We start from the raw sequence: 26,754 nt of genomic DNA on the forward strand, positions 1-26,754 counted from the left end.
GAAATTTACGGCTCCCATTCACACCTCTCTTGTCGTCATTTTCGGTGCTTCAGATTTTCCCTAATTTGTGTCGCTGTTTTCTGATATATGTACTGTACTGCACTAACCATCCGTGTACATTTTTCGTAATGGTATCGGCTACATCCTGAAGTTCTTGTGCAACGCATATCTTTTGCTGTAACCACTATGCTTTTTTCTCCCTGTCTTAAATGTAATCTTGTTTTGGAAAAGAAAAAAATTGTATTGTATCATGTTATGTATACTTATTCATAAGTCACTGTCAATCCAGCTGAACTTGCTAGTTTTATACGTGCAATGAAAACACAATTTTGGGTAGACGGTTAGGCAACTTTAGCTGTATTGTATCACAGTCCACAATATCTCAGTAGCAAATATTTCTTCATTTGTATGGTTAAATTTCTTGGATTCATTTGGCACGTTGCTGAGTTCCTGTCGTGATTTTAACGATGATATATGTATATACTGTGTAAGCTGGTTGTTCTCATGTCCTTGCATAGAAACCCTGAGTCAGCACTTAGTTGGATATGTGCTTCCTTCTTCACTAACATCAGCTTTCCAATATGTTCTCTCATATTTTAGGGAAATTTAGACACCTTCCCGTTGTAGAAAATGGTGAGGTTATTGCTATGCTGGACATTGCAAAATGCCTTTATGACGCAATAGCAAGACTGGAAAAGGCTGCAGAACAAGGAAGTGCAATAGCAGCTGCTGTTGAAGGGGTCGAACGCCAATTAGGAGGCAACTTTTCAGGTTTTTTGCATTACATATATATAATATCTCAAAATTCTCAATTCAAAAACCATTTTGGTCATATGAGTAAATTGATTTAATCTATAAGGTATATTTTATAAATAGTAATCATGCTAACGCCTTATCATTCTAAATCCAAGTGAACTTCATATCATACCAATTCGCTAGGTATATCATATTCTGCTCTACTGTACATGCTTCTATTATATATCTTTATTGTTGTAACTACATTTTAAAAACTATTTTTTATGTTGTATCATCTTACAAACCATTTAAAGTTAGTTATTTTCTGTGGTTACAGCTTCTTCTGCTCTCATTGAAACTCTAAGAGAGAGGATGTTCAAACCTTCTTTGTCAACCATCGTCACCGAGAATACAAAGTATAACATTGATTTTCTCTGATTATTTTCTTTCAATTGTTAGCAATAGAAAGGACATTGAGCTTACTATGTGTAACACCCTACTATGTGTAACACCCTAAAATTTGCAACATTTTGAAAATAGGTGAATTAGATTTATTTATGCAATAGTGTGTGCATGCGACATAGTAAAATAATAAATCAAATTAAAATCAAATATAAGATTTACATACATGTATGTGCATACATGCTGCTGCATAATATTTTTGAATTGTATGGTTTGAAGTCAAACTTCAAATTAATTTGAATTTGCATTCAAAATTTGTTTGGAAATTCGTTTAGAAAATAGAAAGGATTTTATTTCTCTCTTCTCTGTATTTAGCCTAGCTCGGCCTCCCTCCCGCGCCCCACGGCCCGTTCCAGTCCCGCGGCCCAGCTCCGTCCGAGCGCCGCTTCGCCCGCGTGGCCTGTCCTCCTCTTCCCCGTAGCCCAGCGCGTCGGCCCGGTTTTTCTCGGCCCACACGCCACGTCGCGCCGCACTCCTCCTTCCTCCCACTGACAGCCGGCCCCAGCTGTCAGGGTCTTCATCCTCGCTCGTGTCCGGGCAGGACACTACCGTCGTCGCCGTGACCGTCTGAAAGGTCCTAATATGGCTAGAGGAGGTGAATAGCCTATTAAAAATCTACAAATCAACTAGAGCAATTTGATTAGTTTGACAAATACCGAAAAACTAACTTGCTCTAGCTCTACAAGGGTTGCAAGCCACCTATCCAACAATTCTAGTTGTTATGATCACTAGGCACACAATCTACTAGGTCACTACTCACTAAGAGCTCTCACAATTGCTACACTAAAGAGCTCTACTAGATGAACTTAATCTACAAAGCAAGCTCTCAATTCTAGCTACACTAAAAAGCTTGCTATAGCTAGTTTGCGGGAATGTAAATGAATAAGTAAGGTGATTATACCGCCGCGTAAAGGAGTGAACCAATCACAAGATGAATACTTTATCAATCACCGAGAGAATACCAAAGGGCAAGAGACAACCAATTTTCTCCCGAGGTTCATGTGCTTGCCAACACGCTACGTCCCCGTTGTATCGACCAACACTTGGTGGTTCAACGGCTAAGAGGTGTTGCACGAACCTCGTTCACACAATTGGACACCGTAAGAATCTACCCACAAGTGAGGTAACTCAATGACATGAGCAATCCACTAGGGTTACCTTTCGGCGCTCCACCGGGGAAGGTACAACTCCCCTCACTTTCACCGGAGATAGCCACAAACAATCACCAACTTGTGCCAATCCTCCTTTGCTGCTCCAAGCTGTCTAGGTGGTGGCAACCACCAAGAGCAACAAACAAAACACAAACACCAAGTGCCTCTAGATGCAATCACTCAAGCAATGCACTAGATTCTCTCCTAATCTCACAAAGATGGTGAATCAGCAATGGAGATGAGTGGGAGGGCTTTGGCTAAGCTCACAAAGTTGCTATGTCAATGCAAATGGCCAAGAGAGTGAGCTTGAGCCGGCCATGGGGCTTAAATAGAAGCCCCCACGAAATAGAGTCGTTGGCTCCTCGGTCCACTGAAAAACGGGGCGACCAAACACAGGACCCCAGTATCCGGTCGCACGATGCACGCCACGTGTCCCCTGCTTCAAATGTTGATTGCCCGATCTCAACAGTCATCAGTGCATTTAAGTTGTGACCGGATGCTCTACAGTGTAGGACCGGACACAGGACCCCAGTGTCCGGTCACTTCTAGTAAGGTTCCAGTCGCGACCAGATGCGTCAGTTAGATCACGACTGAACACAGGACCCCAGCATCCGGTCACTTCCAGTAAGCATCCACTCACGACCGAACGCGTCCGGTCACGTCCGACCAGACTCACCCAGCGTCCGGTCACTCACTATCTCCTCTGTGCGCCGCCACATCAGCACAATCGGATGCTGAACAGTGTTCAGCCGGAGTCCGGTTGCCTGCGTCTGGTCAAGAGACCGAGGGCGGCCTTCACTGCACGCCACTGACCGGACATAGACCCTAGCATCCGGTCACTATATGACCAGCGTCCGGTGCACACTGTGAAACCCTGTCTTCTCTGTACAGGGCGCCAGTGAAGTTTTGAACCCTTGCTCAAATGTGCCAACCATCAAGTGTATCACCTTGTGCACATATGTCAGCATATTTTCACAAATGTTTTCAAGGGTGTTAGCACTCCACTAGATCCTAAATGCATATGCAATGAGTTAGAGCATCTAGTAGCACTTTGATAACCGTATTTTGATATGAGTTTCACCCCTCTTAATAGTACGACTATCAATCCTAAATGTGATCACACTCTCTAAGTGTCTTGATCACTAAACCGAAAAGCTCTTATCAATTTCACCTTTGCCTTGAGCTTTTGTTTTTCTCTTACTTCTTTTCCAAGTCCAAGCACTTGATCATCACCATGCCATCATCATCATCATCATCATGTCATGATCTTCATTTGCTTCATCACTTGGAGTAGTGCTACCTATCTCATAATCACTTTGATAAACTAGGTTAGCACTAAGGGTTTCATCAATTCATTAAAACCAAACTAGAGCTTTCAATCTCCCCTTTTTTGGTAATTGATGACAACCCTTACACAAAGATATGAATTGAATTTTAATTTAATCCATGTTGCTTGCCCAAGCATATTTACCATGTGTAAAAGGATATGGACAAGTTTCATGAACCCCAAATGGTAGCAATTGCTCCCCCTATATATGTGCTAAGAGTTTGGATTGTAACTTGCACATATGCTTAGATAGGAAATATAGGAGACAATGTCTACCAAGTGATGTTAAGGTATAAGAGATGGACCTTTGAAGCATGATACCAATTTGAGTGCACCAATATACCATCCTTAGCACCATTAGTAACTAGACATACACTAAAACTAGAATACCACATGAGATCAACATTAGAAGCAAGGGTCTAGTTTCCATAAAATGAACATAAGTCTAGTTACTTTACCTATGCATGCTAGTTTTTCATTTCATCATTCAAACCTATAACTAACATACATCACACAAGCATGGATATTGAAATTTAAAACTTGTGCTATGCAAGCAAATATATGAAATGCACATTCAAATGCAACATATAAGTTTATGAGCTTGCTCCCTCTACTTGTGTACAATTTTTATTGATCCCCAGTGTCATTTCATTTGATTGCTCCCCCTATCTTACTATCTTTGTGAATTCCCCCTATCTTACTATCTTTGTGAATTTCTCTCCCCCTTTGTCAACAATTAGCACAAAAAGCGAGCTCAAATTTTAGATAGGTTGGGGTGAAACCATGTGAAATGAGGATCATTTTCCTAATTTGGTTCAATCTAGATCACTTGCAAAAGATATTTAACTCAGTTTGATCTAAGGACAAGCTTCTTCACACCTCCAAATAAGGGTTATCTTGTACCATGTTGAGTTAAACACTTAGAGCTCATTTTCTAGATCAAACACTAGGTTTACAAGTCCACAAATATGTCATATGCTACCACTAAATCATTTCAAGCATACAAGCAATAGTGGTACCATACAAGCATCAAATTCATTTGATTTTTATGAATGAGCCTATTTAAATGTGAAAGATGTCTAGATGCACAAAACATGTCCTTAGCAAGGATGTATGCCATGCTAATCAACTTCTACCTTGCTTTGCTTAAAGGAGAGGCATGTCATAGAATGGGGGGGTGCATCAACACATATTAGAGAAGTCAAGTATGTCCAATTCATTCATTAGCTTGCAAAACCTCTTCTCATCAAGTGGCTTGGTGAAGATATCGGCAAGTTGATCTTCGGTGCCTACACTCTCAATGCAAATGTCCCCTTTTTGTTGGTGATCTCTTATGAAATGATGGCGGACATCAACGTGCTTTGTTCTTGCATGTTGAACCGGATTGTTGGTTAACTTAATTGCACTCTCATTATCACATAGCAATGACACTTTCTTGAATTTGATTCTAAAGTCACTCAAAGTAGCCTTCATCCAAAGTAATTGAGCACAACAACTACCGGCCAAAATGCACTCCGCTTCGGCGGTTGAAAGTGCTACACTATTTTGCTTCTTTGATGACCAATATACAAGTGATTTTCCCAATAGTTAACATGTGCCCGATGTGCTCTTTCTCTCAACTTTGCATCCCGCATAATCGGAGTCCGAATATCCATCAACTCAAATTTTGCTCCTTTGGGATACCACAATCCAACATTTTGTGTATGACTTAAGTACCTCAATATTCTCTTTGTTGCCTTTAAATGACTTTCTCTTGGTGAGGCTTGAAATCTAGCACACATGCATACACTAAACATCACATCCGGCCTTGATGCGGTCACATAGAGTAGGCTTCCAATCATAGATCGATATATCTTTTGATCCACCATATTGCCACTTGCATCACTATCCAAGTTGCCATTTGTTTCCATTGGTATACTAATGGCTTTGCTATCACTCATGCCAAACTTCTTGATCATGTCCTTGATATACTTGCCTTAACTCACAAATGTACCATTCTTCAATTGCTTGATTTGAAGACTAAGGAAGTAACTAAGCTCTTCAATCATGGATATCTCAAACTCACTTGCCATCATATTGCCAAATTCCTTACAAAAATCTTGGTGGTTCGGCGGCTAAGAGGTGTTGCACAAACCTCGTCCACACAATTGGACACCGCAAGAACCTACCCACAAGTGAGGTAACTCAATGACACGAGCAATCCACTAGTGTTACCTTTCGGTGCTCCACTGGGGAAGGTACAAGTCCCCTCACAATCATCGGAGATGACCACGAACAATTACCAACTTGTGCCAATCCTCCTTCGCTGCTCCAAACCGTCTAGGTGGTGGCAACCACCAAGAGCAACAAGCGAATCCCACAGCGAAACACAAACATCAAGTGCCTCTAGATGCAATCACTCAAGCAATGCACTTGGATTCTCTCCTAATCTCACAAAGATGATGAATCAATGATGGAGATGAGTGGGAGGGCTTTGGCTAAGCTCATAAGGTTGCTAGGTCAATGCAAATGGCCAAGAGAGTGAGCTTGAGTCGGCCACGGGGCTTAAATAGAAGCCCCCACAAAATAGAGTCGTTGGCTCCTCAGTTTGTTCAAGGCAAGTATAGCATGGGATCATCCTTATTTCCTATCAACTTTAATACATTAAATTCATGTTGCATGTGTCACCTTGATAGGGATTCTCTAGAATTGAACTTATACCTTGTCACCTACGGGATTTGCATTGGGTAGCTTTGCTAGTGCTCAATTAAACCATGATCTTGTAACTTGACTAATGGCATATGCAATAAACATTAAAATATAACTTTTTAGCAAGTTGGAAACAGGGATTGGAGTGTTTAGCTACTTTCTAAATGCTTCAGATTCCTCTCTCTAAGGACTTATCTGTAAGTGATCATCTGGGACTTACAGTACAGCTATGAGGGCTACATGGCTCTGGCTTTAGCTCAGTATGAGGACCTTTCTAGCTTGTTAGAGATTACCTTTATGGCACAAGAGGGGTGTGTTTCGGGTTGGATATAGTGCGCATCATTGTGCCTATTGGAAGGGGAGCCCTACATTCGTAGGGCACAGAAACCTAGCGGCCCTAACTTGTTAGACAAACCTTTGAAAGGCTTCATAATGACCCCTGCCTACTCACCTTGGAAGTGTTTTGGGAGTTATAAACCTGGGCATATGGGCATCACGACTCACAGTGAAAGTGTACAACCTCTGCAGAGTGTAAAACTGGTATATCAGCCGTGCTCACGGTCACGAGCGGCCTTGGAACATTTATGGAATAAACGATCACTAAAAATTATTTGTTTATGCTATTCATTATTCATGTTTACATTGATAATGTGTTTTACTTTGGGAATTAAGACAACTTGTTGCTACTCTTATGCTAAAATTGTGACAATTAAAAGCTAAATGTTGTTAAACATGTGTAAATCCTTTTGAGCCTCATGAACCCCATGTTACACTTGTTGAGTACGACATGTACTTACGCTTGTTTATTTTCATTATTTGGATAAAAATCTCGGATGGGTAACAGATGGCTATGGTAATGATGACTTTTCTGAGGATTACTAGACTTGTGATCAACCAGTTGACATCCCTGTGATATGGAGCTTCCGTGAGAGATCTTTTCTTTATACTTCCGCTACATTTATGTGAAGACTCTGTCTTATTATTCGTGATGTAATAAACACTTATGATGATACTATTTATAATTTGTCGGCTTATGTGTGTGATTGATCTCTGGGCGCACATAAGATTTTGCATCCCATTTTATCCTTAAAATCAGGTGTCACAGATTGGTATTAGAGCCGCATTGGCTGTAAGACGCAAGCCTAGTTAGCAATAGTCATTTTAGATTCTTTTGCTTCAGTTATTCCATGCTTTCCATCTCACCCTTGTTATTTGCTAAATTTTATGCTTCTTTTGTCTCACTCTGTTATGAAAATTATTGCTTCTAATCTAACTAAATCTAATTCTATAGATGCCTCATGCCAATAAGGCCACTCGCATCAGCACCGGAGGCTACTACCCGCCTCGTGGTTTGTCCATGGAGCCACATGAGGAGGAGGAACCCCAGGAACAATAAGTTGATTCACCAACTCCTGTACCTACGCCTGAGCCTAAAGAAGAAGAACCCAAAGAAGTTGAGGTCGTCTTATTGCCTGATGATGATGATGATGAGGAAGACGATGTTCAAGAGGATGAGATGATCCCTCCCCTAGGATGGACTACAAAGGTCTGGTACAAGCTGGGGTGTGAATCCTCCGTTTGGCACCACCAACTTATGGGGATTCTCCAGACCTACTACGGTGATTGGGACGCAGCTGTGGAGTACGTCTGCACTGAGCGTACGCACCCTCTAGAGGACACCTATTCAAAGACTAGGGTGTGCATCTCCATCAGGGACGAACAGAAGGACGCATATTAGCTGGACTCGAGCTATGCGCATCACGCTCACTATGCCACCATGGAGGATAGCATAGAAGATGTAGCCGCTACAGCTTGCATGGGTCTTCGTGGTCATCGATTTGAGGATATGAAGGAGGACCAATATCGATTCCTCCCTCGTCAACACCCTGAATTGGAGTGGGCAGTGATGGACCCTCAGGGCATGGATCCAACTACCCAAGTGATGGTACACTTTGGCTGTGAGTCAGTAGCCAAGATTCGGCGACTGGAAGATCAGTTGAATGCACAGCAGGAAACCCTTAAGAGATACCGACAAGTGATAGATGAGCAAAGGATATGCCTCAACCTACCAAGGATGTACGAGGAGCTTCCCAATAAATTTTGCCCATAGGTGTTGGAGTCATTTCTATATAATAAGACGTTAGTAGAACAGGTCAAGTTGAGTCAAGTCGAGTCGAATAGTGTGGTGTGAACTTTGGTGTGCCTAGTTGATTTGTTATTATGTTTATGTGTGAGTTGGATTTTTGTAATGAGTGCTAGAACTTTGTGGGCATGTCCGCAAGTTCCATAGTTAAGAATGTTAAAGTTTGAGTCAATAAATAAATAGTTGGGGTTGGTATATCTTGTTCTCTTGGATCTGTTTTTTGGAGCAGTCTGTCCTTATCTCAATGCCAATCAAAATCTACTTGACCAAAAATTATGAAATTTTTATGGGGGTAACTACACTTAATTATATTTCCAATTCCTCTAGAATCATCCCTATACCTGATCTGGTTTGTGAGATATCGCTGTTCCAAGATAAAGTTTCTACGCAGTCTGGAATCTAGAACATTTTCGGTTGTATTCTGTTTTTGAGTAACTTAACGACAGAATCTGGAAATATGGTCTGAATAAAAGTTGTATATAATTTCTTAAGCTTTCCAACCATATGAAGTACGTCTCTTTTGGATATCTGAAACTCGATATATGACTGTTTTACTGAGCTCCTAATGTTGGAACTCGTCCTGAAAATTTTCAGAATGTATTCTATATCTCTATAAGTGCGTATAACTTGGAAATCTCTAAATTTGAATATTTTTGTTGGATGTCAGATGTCTGGAAAAGGAAGAGGACAAGGTCATGGAGGTGTTCCCCCACATCCACCACCACCACTGCCACTGACAATTGAGCAACTTCTGGCAGTGTAGACACAGCTTATGCAAGCGCTGGTGCAGAATCAGCAGAATTATCCAATTGGTGGAGCACCGCGTGACAAGCGTGGTGAATTCTTGAAGGGACATCCCCTGGTGTTTTCTCATGCCACTGATCCACTGGAAGCAGATGATTGACTTCATGTAATGGAAAAGCAACTCAACATAGCGTAGTGCGACGACCAGCAGAAGGTGTTGTACGCGTCAGGACAATTTTAGGGAGAAGCTCAAGACTGGTGGGAGTCATTTGAGTATGGATGTCCCACCAATGCTCCTCCTATCACCTGGCAGGGGTTTAGAGAGAATTTCAGGTCTTACCACATACATACCTGAAGGATTGATAGAGCTCAAGTAGGAGGAATTCAGAGCTCTGAAGCAGGGATCTATGTCCGTAGCAGAGTATCATGACAAGTGTGCTCAGCTGTCACGTTACGCTCCGAATGAGGTAGTTGATGATGCTGATAAGCAATGCCGCTTTCTCAAGGGTCTATATGATGGTTTGTAACTCCAGCTTATGTCCAATACATACCCCAATTTTCAGACGCTGGTGAATCGCGCTATTGTTATTGACAACAAGCGCAAAGAGATGGAGGCCAAGAAGAGGAGGCTTCAGGGACAGGCCTCTGGAAGCAATACTCGTCCGCATACCAACCCTCAGCAAGGCTTCTAGCAGAGGTACCACGGACCACCCAATCAGTGGAATCACAACTAGAACCAGCAACATCCACCATACAAGCAGCCAAATGGCAATCAACATCCTCAGCAGCAGAGTGGTCAGCAGATACCATGATAGGGAGCGCCTAACAACACTCCTATGAAGACTAGTGCCCCTAGCACTCCCAACAAGTGTTTCCGCTGTGGAAAAAGGGTCACCTATCATATAATTGCCCGGAGAAGCCCAACCAGTAAACCCCTCAGAGGCAGAATAGCAACCAAAAGCCACCACATTATGGGAAAGTGAATCATGTGTCTACAGAGATGGCACTTGCAGAACCAGAAGTCATGCTCGGTACGTTTGATATCAACTCAACTCTTGCCACTGTTCTTTTTTATTCTGGAGCTTCGCATTTATTCATATCACAAGCATTTGTTAGAAACCATAGCATACCCTTATATGCCATGAAAGATCCTATATTAGTAAGCTCACCAGGGGGTAGTATGCAAGCTTCATATCGTTGTCTTCTGACTAGTCTATCCTTAAGGGGGTAGAGTTCAAAGTGAGCCCCATTGTGTTGAGAACATCTGGTATTGATGTGATTCTGGGTATGGACTGCATGAAGCAACAACAGGCAATCATTCAGTGTCAAGAGAAGGTAGTTGTTGTGACGCACCAAATGGGGATAGAATCAATGTCGATGTGGTAGTACGAGCACCGTCGACAGCCACAGTGAACCAGCTTGATGATAACGTCAACAAGGAGGACCCTGTGGTGGATGAGTTTCCAAATGTGTTCCTTGATGACTTGCCAGGTATGCCACCTGACCGTGACATTGAGTTTATTATTGAATTATTACCTGGAACTGCACCTATAGCTAAGCGTCCATATAGAATGGGGGTTAATGAACTAGAGGAACTTAAGAAACAAATAAAGGAGTTACAGGAGAAATGTCACAGAACCGACTAATTTATAAGAGCACAAGTACAAAAATAATCACCGAAATGATCAAATTCTCGAACTTGAGCCTATATAAACCCGGTAGTCAACTGAAATCTCGAAGGATTTCAAACCAACTTGCATACAACCAAGATCACAGTAATTCAACATAACATATCGTATGTTACAACATTTCACAGACGTTCGCAAATAGATTACATCATCACAGAGTCATCGTTATTACAAAACAAGTCTTGTAAAACATGCGGAAGCAAATAGTTTAACTTACACACTCGAGTTCAAATACACATACTAGTTCGCTGATCACAGCCCGCAAAAGCATTCAGATAAGAGAACAGAGATCATGCCCATGATCTAGTCTTCATCACCCGCCGGGTGGAGACAATACTTACAGAATCCCTAATATAGAAGGTCATCTGCAACAAGAGGGAATAAACCCTGAGTACAGGAATGTACTCGGCTAGACTTACCCGTCATAAACCAAAAATAAATGACACCAAGGATTATGCATAGCTTAATGTAGTGGATCTGGCTGACACTTTCTTTTTGCAGAAAAGCATAAGTAATAATGATCAACTCTTAGCCTGAACTAGCAGTGACTTTTTAGCCATTAACCTATCATCTATATTAGCACCTGTACTAAGCAATCATTTTATTAGGGTGCAAACATTAATAACCATATCAGGTATTCATTGTGGCAACCTTATCATCATCATCCATTTAACCATATCGTTAAATTAATTGAATCTACGTTGCCGCTGCTCAGTCAAGTTCTCACTATCCGGGAGAGACGGCGATTCGAATCGATTCCTATCCAGCTGGAGGGGTATTCCTAAACACAAACCCTGTTTCCCCCGTTGGAGTCGCAAACAAGTCACCTTTGGTACGATTCAGGAGTCGCGAGTCCAAACAGATCGACATTCTCAGAGAACCACTCTGCCAAGGTTGTTCGGGACTCTAACTTGCCTTGGACTTATGCTAATGGCTCTCCGCACATCCTTACTACCTCCAGAATGCCGCCACTGCTCGCGTCCCCGGCCTAAGTCGAGCTACTAGGCTTTGTGGTCGGAACGACTTATCCGGCCAGCTAAGTGTTAGGCTGCGTTCAACATGACATGAGGATGTGCAGCGTATCAGTCCTTAAACGACTCAGACGGAGTCACTATGTTCAAACCTACACAAGACCCCGCCCGGTCTTAATTCATTATTCACATGGTTCTTTTCCATGATAGCAAATATAGCCAACCATGATCCACCTCATCCTAAAGCTCGCAGGTGACAAGAAATCACCTGACTTCTACCGCACTAAGCATGGCTAAGCATTTAACCCGTTTCTGAACTTAAATAGGATTCCAGTGCGATATCTGGACAAGGAAGGATATATAATGCAGCAATTAGTTCCAACCAATTCCTATACTTAATGCATCATCAACAATAAAAGGTACTCAAAGTATTTGTAAAAACATAGGAGGCTTAATATGCTTCGGGGCTTGCCTTTTAGGAACGAGGAAGGCTGGTGGTCAGGGCACTCGGGCAATTCCTCCGCGGCGACTGCTTCGTCGACTTCCTGCACCTTGGGTTCCTCCTCCTGGTTGGCTCCCTCGAACTCCAGTAATGTCACTCCCTCCGGCACACCTATTGCATGAATGCGCAAGATAAATATCATGGATGCACATGAAAGAATGTCAGGGATGCTCGGGGAATGCACATGTTCGCTGTAGTTTGCATATTCCAATTTAAGCCCTATTCAAATCACTTTACTTACCAAGTTTATACAACCTAATGTATAATTGCTCATCTTCAGTTAATGACCTAGCACCTGCACCTAAGCATATTCTCAAGTTAGGCTAACCCCTAAACAATCAACGAGAACATTGCAACACCATACACTCAAGCATTTGTATTTCAGCAAAATGAAGACTATGTAGCGGTACAGTAAACTAGCCATAACTGGAGATTTATAAATCCAAATGACTTGCAACAAGACAATATGGAAAGCTTATGAAATTGTCTACAATTCATTTTTATACCTTAAAGCATGATTCAACACTTTACCAAGTCTAATTCATAAATCAACAGAACTCTGTCCTCACAAGGCAGAGAGTAAGCAAAACTGGAACCTAACTTTAAACAGCTGTAGTTTCTAAACTACTGGGCCAAATGCCCTCAAATTTTGACAGGAGCTAGATACATAAATTATCTACAACTTTTGTATTCATCACATTCACAACAAATCAAAATATCATGGGGAACTTTCTAAAGTCCCCAGATCTGTCCAGAAGGACATAATGCAAACACATAATTATTAACTTATGATATAAACACATGATTGGACAAAACCAACTTTACTACCTCATCACACATATCACAAGAACACCATAAAGTAGGGTGTTCATCCCCAAAACATTTCTTTTAATACCTTTCTTAGTTTATTTAATTAATTAGAGGAAATAGTAAACATATATGAAAACTACACCATTAAATCTACAAACATTACAGTAGACACTACATGCCCTAAGTAGACTATCATAAAAATTTCACACCATTTGAGTAAGTATAACAACCTACACAAAAATGGTAAGGCAGAATGGCTTAAAATGGCATAATTAGGAAACCTTAGTGAAAAGTGTCAAGCAACAGATTTCATATTTTTCCTAGCATCCTTAAGGTACTAAGATACTACCTACCAAGTTTCATGGCCATAGGATTCCTAGATAATTTACAAAAATTCACTCAAGTATCCACCAATGATAAAAGGAAAATCTATAACTCAAACTACACATGCAATGACTCTCAAATTTTAACCAAAGCTTCTAATATACAAGACTAGCTTACCCACAAAATTTCATAATTTTTGGATCAAAGAAACTCTAGATATGATTTAAACAAGTTTGCATGCATTCAAAAACACATTTCAAGTTTCAATTTAAATCTTCTAGAATTTCTACTACAAGTGTTCATGTTATATTTTTCCTAAATACTACACTTCACCAAGATCCTAACAAAATTCGAACCACCACATTTAGATCTACCAAACTCCAGAAATGGATTTTACAAAACAGCCTCCAAACTGGAATAAATGAACTAACATATGAATACACAGCCACTGACGTGTGGGACCCGGGTGTCAGCCGACCCCACCCGTCAGCGAGACGAAAACAGGGGAGGCGCATTTGATGGCGCGGCGGTGGTCTTGCTCGCCGATGGCGAGGACTCCGGCGACACCAAAGCTACCTACATGATCCCCGTGACGAGAGGAACCGATCGGTGCAAGTGGTGTGACCTAAGACCTAGCGGAGGTGGCTCATCGCCGGTGATGGCGGCACGACAGAGCTCTGGCGTGGCGTACTAATGACGGCGAGCCCTTGCTGCCTCATCCGAGCTCGGTATGAGCTCCACGAGGTCACTAAGGAGCTGTCCAAGCCAAGAGAGGAGGATGAGGAGGTCTCGTTGGTGGGTGGCCGTGGTGAGCTCCGCTCTGGCGAGACGCGACCACGGAGACAGCGGCGGAAAAACGGCCAATGGCCCTCACCTACGGCATGGCTGGCTTAGCTAGGCGGTCGATGAGGTATAGGAGGACATGGCGGAGCAGTGGGTGAGCTGGCCGATGTGTTTTTGTGGCGGCGAGCAGGCGTGAGTGCGGTAGAGCTTGCTCGGCAGCAATGGCGGAGCGGCTGTGCTTCGGCTGCTGCTGTGGTGAGTGGAGGAACGCAGAAATGAAATGTGGCACAGGGGGCTCTCGGTGGCGTGCTGGGGCTTCAATTGCCGAGCTCAGGCCCGACGTGGCCTGGCCGGTCAGGCCGTCAGCGACGCGTGGTGCACACGCGTCGGTGAAACACTGAACGCGGTCGGGTACTGTAGATGTCTGAACTTTTCGTTTAAGTGCTCAAATGAACCGACTGATAGGCGAACTTCAACGCTACATAACTCCTAATCGGCTCTACCAAATTCTAATCCAGTTGGACTACAAGATAGAGCTAAGTGAGTACTCCAAATGACTCAACATAAGCTCAAGCTAATTCACCATGGATTTCCATCTACAAGGTTCCAAAGTCGACATCATGAAACTGGAAAGCAGTTCCAACACTTAGAAATTTTCCTGAGTTTCCAAATAGACCTCAAACTGACTTGTGGGCCATTTTTGAGCATGTTCTGCACTTTTTCATGAGATGGTCATAAAATAACTTTTGTTCCTTATATAATTTTCTACAACTTTGCTTTAGGTTGCTCAGACATGCAAACATCCTAAGCTACACTTTTTAAATAGTCAAACACAGGAGCTCTAGCGGTCCAACTTGGTCAAACCATAACTTGGAAACCTAATTAGGCAAAATGATCAACATGAACCTTGTTCCTAATGACATTCTAAGTATAACTAAGTTGCTTAAGAGCATTATTAGCCACACCACACATTGGTCACACCAAAATCAAGCAAGGTATGTACTGAAACAATGCAAAACACATGAGTTGTTACAATGGTTTCATAGTCATGTTTCACATGTTTCATGATCTTGTTGCATAATATTAACTAACCTTGTTTCACTAAGTGAGTGGCACATGTTACACTTAAGTGTTGCACACTTTACATTTCATAAAAGAAACAACACACATGAAATATACAACATGTTGTAATGTTTCGAAATCATGTTTCATGTGATATCAGTTCACGAATGGATGCATGATGCTTATGTTCATGAAATGCAGTGCAAATGTGGAAGCCAAACACCTAGGGTGTTACAGCCCTCCCCCCTTATAAAAATCTCGTTCGGAGATTTGAAAAGCGTACCATTGTTGATAGAATTCCTTATAACCATCCCTCAAATAATCTTCCCTTTCCCACGTTGCATCGCGTTCACTACCCTGATTACTCCACATGACTTTGTAGAACTTGACCACCCGACTCCGAGTCACTCACTCACGAGTGTCAATCACTCGAACCAGCTTTTCTTCAAAGGTCAAATCAGATTTCAACTCGATATCCCCTAATGGAACTCTCTCTTCAGGGACGTGAAGACATTTCTTCAATTGGGATACATGAAAGACATTGAAGATAACACTCATCTCTGGAGGTAATTGAATCTTGTACGCCACCTTACCACTTTGCCCAATGATTTCAAACGGACCAACATATCTCGACGCAAGCTTTCGCTTCACACCAAAGCGTTGGACACTCTTCATAGGTGAGACTTTTAGATAAACGAAGTCTCCAACTTTGAACTCAATAGGTTTTCTACGCCGATCAGCATAACTTTTCTGCCTAGCTTGAGCTACGGCCATGTGAGTTTGGATAGTACGGACTTGTTCTTCAGCTTCTTGAACAAAATCAATTCCATAATATCTCGTTTCACCGGCTTCTACCCAGTTCAACGGGGTTCTACACTTCCGGCCATACAAAGCTTCAAACGGTGCCATCTTTATACTCTCTTGATAACTGTTATTGTACAAGAATTCAGCTAGGGGTAACCATTTTTCCCATGAGCCCTTAGCTGAGATGACACATGCTCTCAACATATCTTCTAAGATTTGATTCACTCGCTCAGTTTGCCCATTGGTTTGCGGATGATAAGCAGAACTTCTTACTAGCTTAGTTCCTAATAATCCGTGTAAGTGCTCCCAAAAGTGAGCAGTGAACTGTGGTCCTCTATCCGAGACAATAGTATGAGGGATCCCATGAAGTTGGACTATCTGATTAAAGTACAACTCTGCATAGTCGGTGGGACGAAAGTCTACGCAGACAGGAATGAAGTGTGCTGACTTGGTCAAACGGTCTACAATCACCCAAATAGAGTTAAAGTTCCTCTGAGTAGTAGGGAGTCCAACAATAAAATCCATACTTATCTCCTCCCATTTCCAACCTAGAATAGAGAGTGGCTGAAGTAATCCAGCTTTCATGTGCACAGCCTTGACCCGACAACAAGTGTCACACCTAGCCACATAAGCGGCTATCTCTTTCTTCATTTTGGTCCACCAAAATCGAGGCTTCAAATCATGATACATTTTGCTACTACCAGGATGAATAGATAATTTAGAGGAATGAGCTTCGGATATGATTTGATTTCTAAGCTCTCTATCCTTCGGAACTACCAACCTATCCTTGAACCATAACACGCCTTCCTCATCAACTCGAAAATGTTTGGTTTCTTGCTCTTTCATCTTGCGCTTGATGTGAAATACACCTGCATCTGTCTTCTATAGCTCAATAATTCGACTCTATAGAGTACAACTGACAGTGATGTTGTGAAGGACTGTAGGATGAAGAAGCTTCGACAAATGGACATCACTCTCAATCAAAGAGTGGCAATGAGACTTCCTACTTAAGGCATCCGCTATGACATTTGTCTTGCTAGGGTGATAGTGCACTTGGAGGTTATAATCCTTGATCAACTTGAGCCATCTTCTCTGATGCATATTCAACTCTAGCTGAGTGAAGATGTACTTGAGACTTTTATGATCAGTGTAGATGTTGCACACATTGCCAAGTAAATAATGTCTCCAGGCCTTCAAAGCATGAACAACAGCAGCGAGTTCCAAGTCATGCATTGGATAATTCACTTCATGCTTTTGAAGTTGGCGAGAGGTATCAGCAATGACTCTACCTTCCTGTATAAGAACACCTCCTAACCCAATACCTGATGCATCACAGAACACATCAAAAGGTTTCTCGATATCCGGTTGTGCCAAAACTGGAGCCGAAGTTAGAAGAGTTCGTAGGGTATGGAAAGCCGCATCACATTCAGGAGTCCAGACAAACTTCATGTCTTTTTGCAGCAATAGAGTCATAGGCTTGGCTATTTTAGAGAAATTCAGGATGAAGCGACGATAATAGCCAGCCAACCCCAGAAAACTCCGAACCTCATGCACCGAGATTGGAGCCTTCTAGTTCAACACTTCTTGCACCTTGGTGGGATCAACCATAATTCCACCATCTGACAATACATGTCCAAGAAAAGGTACCTCACGAAGCTAGAATTCACATTTGCTGAACTTTGCATACAACTGGTGTTCTCGCAATCTAGTGAGAACCACCCGTAAATGTTCAACATGATCTTCTTCATTCTCAAAATAGACCAGGATATCATCTATAAATACCACCACAAATTTGTCCAACTCGGGCATAAACACTGAATTCATCAAATACATAAAATGTGCGGGGGCATTGGTCAATCCAAAAGATATAACCAGGTACTCATATAGACTATGTCTTGTAGAGAATGCGGTTTTTGGGACATCCTCAGGCCAAATTTTGATTTGATGATACCCAGATCTCAAATCAATCTTGGAAAAGACTTTTGCTTTAGACAACTGATCAAATAAGATATCTATGCGTGGTAGAGGGTACTTATTCTAGATTGTAACTGCATTTAAGGGTCTATAATCTACACACATGAGTAGGGATTGATCCTTCTTCTTCACAAAGATAGCTGGGCACCCCCACGGAGATGAACTAGGACAGATAAGGCCTTTCTTTAGAAGTTCATTCAACTGGGTCTTAAGTTCAGCTAGTTCATTGGGAGGCATTCTATATGGCCTTCTAGAGATAGGAGCTGTGCCAGGAAGCAACTCTATCTTGAACTCCACTTCCTGATCTGGGGGTAATCTAGGCAAATCATTGGGAAAAACATCCAGAAAGTCACACACTACAGGGATATCTGCAATAGCCTTTGCTTGCACCGCATTAGCCACACAAGAAAGATTGATATCCCTAGGTAGTTGCACCAGAAAACCTTCCTGATTACTAGGATCTCTGAGCATGACTACTCTAGTCGATGTATCAATAAGCACCCCGTGCCTGCTCATCCAATTCATTCCCAATATCACATCGATACCCAGCCCCGGTAAAACTACCAGATCAACCTGATAACTTCGCCCCTCTATCTCAAATTGTACGTCCCCAACTACCAGCTTGGTTGGGATAATACCACTGGCAGCCCTAATACAATAAACCTCACCCTCAATAGTATATGTTTTCTGCATAAACATGGATGCAAATGCTGGACTAATAAAGGAATGCGAAGCACCTGAATCAAATAGTACAACTACAGGGTGTTGATCAATCAGAAACTTACCAGCAGTCACTACCTCTCCTAAAGGAATCTCAGTAATATTAGTGTGGTTCACCTACCCCTGACGACCACCTTGGTAGTTATTCTTCTTAGGGTAAGGGCATTCCCTTGCCCAGTGGCCTATCTTGTTGCAGTTCCAACACGGCATGTTGCTTGGAGGAGCCCTGGAACTGCCCTGACTGGTAGTGCCCTTGGGAAGAGCAACTGTAAATGCCTTGCAAAACCCAGTCTTGGCAGGATTCTTCTTCTACGGTGGGCGAAACTTAGCGGCTGACGCTGGAGGACGAAATGGAGTCCCCTGTGTGACGGGAGCCTTAGATTGTGAGGCACCCGCCTCATAGGCTCTCTTATGACTTTTTGAAGCAGCATACACAGCATTGTTGTTCTCTTGCGATAAAGCATCACTCACAAACTCATTAAAATGAGCACACTTGCAATTTCCCATGGTCTTCATAAGTTTGGGGCTAAGTCCCCGCTTGAAGCTAGCAATCTTCTTGACATCGGTGTCCACAAACTCAGTAGCATACGTTGCAAGGTTGTTGAAAGCTTGCAGGTATTCATTCAGGCTCTTGTTCCCTTGGGTCAGCTTTATGAACTCTATATGCTTGATCACCATGAGACCAGGAGGAATATAATTTCCCCTGAAAGCAGACTTGAACTGATCCCAAGTGATTTGGGCATTAGCGGGCATAGTTGACCGATGATGACTCCACCAAATGCCAGCTGGCCCATGTAGTTGGTGAGATGCATACTCAGTCTTCAGCACCTCAATCAAGCGGAGCAGACGGAACTTCTGCTCGAGAGTATTCAACCACTCATTAGCTTGTAGAGGCTCCTCAGCCTCCTTGAAGATTAGGGGTTTCGTGTCAAGGAAATCCTTGAAATCACTGTATTGATTTGGTTCCGGTCCTTGGCGTGGACCACGACCATCCCGATTCGTAATCGTACAGAGAGCCTCAGCCATAGTGCGCTGTCCTTCCACAAGCATTGCTATCAATTCCATTGGTGTGGGTGGTGGTGGCGGTGGAAGATCATCATCATCATCACCCACACCGGTGGAACGAGTATGAGGCATCTGCACAATGCGCAACCAGTAATTATTGATGATGTCAGCACATTGGAGAGGAACAATGTAATTGTGCCAAACTGAATTTACTGACGAGAATGAAAACTTCATACAATAAATAGAGGCAATAATTCATTCTCCAATCACCACATCATCAAGTAGATTACTAGCGCCATACGTAGTGCATTCCAACATGACAAGTTTTAAACTTAACCATTACGATACGCGTCCCGAAGGGAGCGAATTAAAGTACATTACATGCCGAGTTCGAATTTAAAAAGGTACATCCAACATCAGTCTTCGTACTTAAGTTCATTACATCAATGACTACAAAAGCTAAACTAGTGGGACTTGTTAACGAACTACTCGTCAAAGTGCTCACTGTCCACATTGGAGACACCTTGGACTTCTTCTGGGTCTTCCTCTTCTTCTTCATCTGCCAGCTCAGCTGCATTGTCAACCATCTGCACGTCCTCTTCTTCCTCATCGGCCTCAATCACTTGAGGTCCACCCACATTTGGATACCTTGGTATGGGGCGAGGAATAGGAAATAGACGGTTGTGCAGTTGATGGTGCTCAACCTGAAGCTCTTCAAGCTATTCTTGTAGTGCTTGCTCCCTTTGAAAGGCGTTGTGGTTGGCCAAAATCCAACCCCAACGTCTTTCTTCTGCTAACTCTAAAGCTGCATCCCGGTGACGTGTCACACGATCCAACTCTTGTGCAGCCTCATCTCTCTCAATAGTGAGGTTCATCAGCTGGTTATGAAGCTTGTCTCTCTCGCGTGCGGTTTGACCCCACTGTTGCAAGCGATAATTTGCAATACCACGAATCTCATCAACTTCTTGCTGAGCTCTCCCACATGCATTCGCCTTACGGCGATACTTGTGGGCATGCAACCTGAACTTGTGCTAAGCTTCCATTGCCTTGCCGGCTTCATCAAGCACACTAGAAAAAGTGTTTTGCCTGACTCGACAAAGCTTCAAGACTATCATCATAGCACTTATTCCAGTGTTGTCACTCTGCACCCGTTCGCCATGACCTCGAACCAAGGCCTGACCAATGTCCTGAGTCCACTCAGCCTCAGTAGGAGACACTCGGGGAATGGATGAAGCAGGTCCACCCACTAACTCATCCCTAAAGCTCTATGCTATATCCATCAGCACATCAAGGGCAGCAACCTGAGCGGCTTCCCATGGGCTTTGCCCATCAGTCTCAATGCTCCACCCATGCCACAATGGTCTTGTGGGGTTTTGCGGCACGATGAAGGTCACGACATACCATGGTACATCTCCCAATGGTACCGCCTGCCTCCATGTGTAGCTAGGTGCCTCTGGGTACCCAACTGAACTGAGCACCCTCCAGAGCAAAGTGAGAGTACCGAACTGGTCCAAAAAGGTGCTGCTACCAGTAGGAAACACGGGCGTGGCCATCTGTATCAAAAAGGGATGCAATTCATGTGAGAGGATTACTTTGCTGAGAGATTGCACTTTACACTTGGGATAAGCAATTATAAGGGAGGGGGTAATGCAATATGAATGACATGAGTGAATATGATGCATGCGCGTTCCGTACGTCCTCACAAACCTATGAAAATGTAAGCTTTAGCGGGATATACGGTGGCATACATATGTTCTCTCAATTAGCGGTAACTAGTCGATCTACACGGTGTGTTGTTAGTGTACCTGCAGAAAACTTCATTGTAGCCCAACCCAACAAGATATAATGCTAATTACACAAGCAGTAACTAAGATACTCTCCATATATACATCCCCCGATATATATACTTCGATATCCAAACTACCCGACAAATGTACCCACAATTAAGTACCTTCATATATACATGTATGCAACATGTAAATACTCCAGTAACCACAACTAGCTCTCCCCTAGACCGACGGTTTGACAGTCATGCTCTCACAACTCACACTTACCTTAGCGTAGAGGCAATTGATCCATACATTACCATTCAAACGAATGGCATCCATGCAATATCACGCCGCATGGATGACAAAATAGAAACAATCAATTCCCCCAAGTTAGTAATTATATATAAGCCACCTAGAAGTCCTTAAGTGGGCTATAAAGGATGTGATCACCAATATACCATAAAAATTTGATTTTTGAACACTTATATATAACTATAAGTTGGAAAACTGTTTTCACAACAAAAGCTTTTGTTTTAAATAGCCGTAAGACATGTTTAATGTTGAATCTAGCTCTGATGCCAGCAGTCACAGAACCGACCAATTTATAAGAGCACAAGTACAAAAACAATCGCCGAAACGATCAAATTCTCGAACTTGAGCCCATATAAACCCGGTAGTCAACTGAAATCTCGAAGGATTTCAAATCAACTTGCATACAACCAAGATCACAGTAATTCAACATAACATATCGTACGTTACAACATTTCACAGACGTTCACAAATAGATTACATCATCATAGAGTCATCGTTATTACAAAACAAGTCTTGTAAAACATGCGGAAGCAAATAGTTTAACTTACACACTCGAGTTCAAATACACATACTAGTTCGCTGATCACAGCCCGCAAAAGCATTCAGATAAGAGAACAGAGATCATGCCCATGATCCAGTCTTCATCACCCGCCGGGTGGAGACAATACTTACAGAATCCCTGATATAGAAGGTCATCTGCAACAAGAGGGAATAAACCCTGAGTACGGGAATGTACTCAGCTAGACTTACCCGTCATAAACTAAAAATAAATAACACCAAGGATTATGCATAGCTTAATGTAGTGGATCTGGCTGACACTTTCTTTTTGCAGAAAAGCATAAGTAATAATGATCAACTCTTAGCCTGAACTAGCAGTGACTTTTTAGCCATTAACTTATCATCTATATTAGCACCTGTACAAGCAATCATTTTATTAGGGTGCAAACATTAATAACCATATCAGGTATTCATTGTGGCAACCTTATCATCATCATCTATTTAACCATATCGTTAAATTAATTGAATCTATGTTGTCGCTGCTCAGTCAAGTTCTCACTATTCGGGAGAGACAGTGATTCGAATCGATTCCTATCTAGCTGGAGGGGTATTCCTAAACACAAACCCTGCTTCCCCCGTCAGAGTCACAAACAAGTCACCTTTGGTATGATTCAGGAGTCACAAGTCTGAACAGATTGACATTCTCAGAAAACCACTCTGCCAAGGTTGTTCGGGACTCTAACCCGCCTTGGACTTATGCCAATGGCTCTCCGCACATCCTTACTACCTCCAGAATGCCACCACTGCTCGCATCCCTAGCCTAAGTCGAGCTACTAGGCTTCGCGGTCGGAATGACTTATCCGGCCAGCTAAGTGTTAGGCTGCGTTCAACATGATATGAGGACGTACAGCGTATCGGTCCTTAAACGACTCAGACGGAGTCACTATGTTCAAACCTACACAAGACCCCGCCCGATCTTAATTCATTATTCATATGGTTCTTTTCCACGATAGCAAATATAGCCAACTGTGATCCACCTCATCCTAAAGCTCACAGGTGACAGGAAATCACCTGACTTCTACCGCACTAAGCATGGCTAAGCATTTAACCCGTTCCTGAACTTAAATAAGATTCCAGTGCGATATCTGGACAAGGAAGGATATATAATGCAGCAATTGGTTCCAACCAATTCCTATACTTAATGCATCATCAACAATAAAAGGTACTCAAAGTATTTGTAAAAACATGGGAGGCTTAATATGCTCCGGGGCTTGCCTTTTAGGAACGAGGAAGGCTGGTGGTCAGGGCACTCGGGCAATTCCTCCGCGGCGACTGCTTCGTCGACTTCCTGCACCTCGGGTTCCTCCTCCTGGTTGGCTCCCTCGAACTCCAGTAACATCACTCCCTCCTGCACACCTATTGCATGAATGCACAAGATAAATATCATGGATGCACATGAAAGAATGTCAGGGATGCTCGGGGAATGCACATGTTCGTTGTAGTTTGCATATTCCAATTTAAGCCCTATTCAAATCACTTTACTTACCAAGTTTATACAACCTAATGTATAATTACTCATCTTCAGTTAATGACCTAGCACCTGCACCTAAGCATATTCTCAAGTTAGGCTAACCCCTAAACAATCAACGAGAACATTGCAACAACATACACTCAAGTATTTGTATTTCAGCAAAATGAAGACTATGTAGCGGTACAGTAAACTAGCCATAACTAGAGATTTATAAATCCAAATGACTTGCAACAAGACAATCTGGAAAGCTTATGAAATTGTCTACAATTCATTTTTATACCTTAAAGCATGATTCAACACTTTACCAAGTCTAATTCATAAATCAACAGAACTCTGTCCTCACAAGGCAGAGAGTAAGCAAAACTGGAACTTAACTTTAAACAGCTGTATTTTCTAAACTACTAGGCCAAATGCCCTCAAATTTTGACAGGAGTTAGATACATAAATTATCTACAACTTTTGTATTCATCACATTCACAACAAATCAAAATATCATGGGGAACTTTCCAAAGTCCCTAGATCTATCCAGAAGGACATAATGCAAACACATAATTATTAACTTATGATATAAACACATGATTTGACAAAACCAACTTTACTACCTCATCACACATATCACAAGAACAGCATAAAGTAGGGTGTTCATCCCCAAAACATTTATTTTAATACCTTTCTTAATTTATTTAATTAATTAGAGAAAATAGTAAACATATATGAAAACTACACCATTAAATCTACAAAAATTATAGTAGACACTACATGCCCTAAGTAGACTATCATAAAAATTTCACACCATTTGAGTAAGTATAACAACCTACACAAAAATGGTAAGGCAGAATTGCTTAAAATGGCATAATTAGGAAACCTTTGTAAAAAGTGTCAAACAACAGATTTCATATTTTTCCTAGCATCCTTAAGGTACTAAGATACTACCTACCAAGTTTCATGGCCATAGGATTCCTAGATAATTTACAAAAATTCACTCAAGTATCCACCAATGATAAAAGGAAAATCTATAACTAAAAAACTACACATGCAATGGCTCTCAAATATTAACCAAAGCTTCTACTATACAAGACTAGCTTACCCACAAAATTTCATAATTTTTGGATCACAGAAACTCTAGATATGATTTAAACAAGTTTGCATGCATTCAAAAACACATTTCAAGTTTCAATTTAAATCTTCTAGAATTTCTACTACAAGTGTTCATGTTATATTTTTCCTAAATACTACACTTCACCAAGATCCTAACAAAATTCGAACCACCACATTTAGATCTACCAAACTCCAGATATGGATTTTACAAAACAGCCTCCAAACTGGAATAAATGAACTAACATATGAATACACAGCCACTGACGTGTGGGACCCGGGTGTCAGCCGACCCACCCGTCAGCAAGACGAAAACAGGGGAGGCGCATTTGATGGCGCGGCGGTGGTCTTGCTCGCCGACGGCGAGGACTCCGGCGACACCAAAGCAACCTACATGATCCCCGTGATGAGAGGAACCGATCGGTGCAAGTGGCGCGACCTAAGACCTAGCGAAGGTGGCTCGTCGCCGGTGATGGCGGCACGGCAGAGCTCCGGCGTGGCGTACTAACGACGGCGAGCCTTTGCTGCCTCATCCAAGCTCGGTATGAGCTCCACGAGGTCACTAAGGAGTTGTCCAAGCCGAGAGAGGAGGACGAGGAGGTCTCGGTGGTGGGTGGCCACGGTGAGCTCCGCTCCGGCGAGACGCGGCCACGGAGATGGCGGCGGAAAAACGGCCAATGGCCCTCACCTACGGCACGGCTAGCTCGGCTAGGCGGTCGACGAGGTATAGGAGGACACGGCGGAGCAGTAGGCGAGCTGGCCGACGTGTTTTTGCGGCGGCGAGCAGGTGCGACTGCGGCGGAGCTTGCTCGGCAGCAATGGCGGAGCGGCTGCGCTTCGGCTGCTGCTATGGCGAGTGGAGGAATGCAGAAATGAAATGTGGCACAGGGGGCTCTCGGTGGCGTGCTAGGGCTTCAATTGCCGAGCTCAGGCCCGACATGGCCTGGCCAGTCAGGCCGTCGGCGACGCGCGGCGCACACGCGTCGGTGAAACACTGAACGCGGTCAGGTACTGTAGATGTCTGAACTTTTCGTTTCAGTGCTCAAATGAACCGACTGATAGGCGAACTTCAACGCTACATAACTCCTAATCGGCTCTGCCAAATTCTAATCCAGTTGGACTACAAGATAGAGCTAAGTGAGTACTCCAAATGACTCAACATAAGCTCGAGCTAATTCACCATGGATTTCCATCTATAAGGTTCCAAAGTCGACATCATGAAACTGGAAAGCAGTTCCAACACTTAGAAATTTTCCTGAGTTTCCAAATAGACCTCAAACTGACTTGTGGGCCATTTTTGAGCATGTTCTGCACATTTTCATGAGATGGTCATAAAATAACTTTTGTTCCTTATATAATTTTATACAACTTTGCTTTAGGTTGCTCAGACATGCAAACATCCTAAGCTACACTTTTTAAATAGTCAAACATAGGAGCTCTAGGGGTCCAACTTGGTCAAACCATAACTTGGAAACCTAATTAGGCAAAATGGTCAACATGAACCTTGTTCCTAATGACATTCTAAGTATAACTAAGTTGCTTAAGAGCATTATTAGCCACACCACACATTGGTCACACCAAAATCAAGCAAGGTATGTACTGAAACAATGCAAAACACATTAGTTGTTACAATGGTTTCATAGTCATGTTTCACAT

General features: G+C 42.6%; 1 pseudogene; it reads left to right on the forward strand.

Annotated features, from left to right (window-relative positions):
- The window catches only part of LOC136503190 (CBS domain-containing protein CBSCBSPB3-like), a 44,073-nt pseudogene that overhangs the window by 7,680 nt on the left and 9,639 nt on the right, over positions 1-26,754 (forward strand).

The sequence above is a fragment of the Miscanthus floridulus genome, chromosome 14 (genome assembly GCF_019320115.1).
Source record: "Miscanthus floridulus cultivar M001 chromosome 14, ASM1932011v1, whole genome shotgun sequence".
In the NCBI taxonomy this organism is placed as follows: Eukaryota; Viridiplantae; Streptophyta; class Magnoliopsida; order Poales; family Poaceae; genus Miscanthus; species Miscanthus floridulus.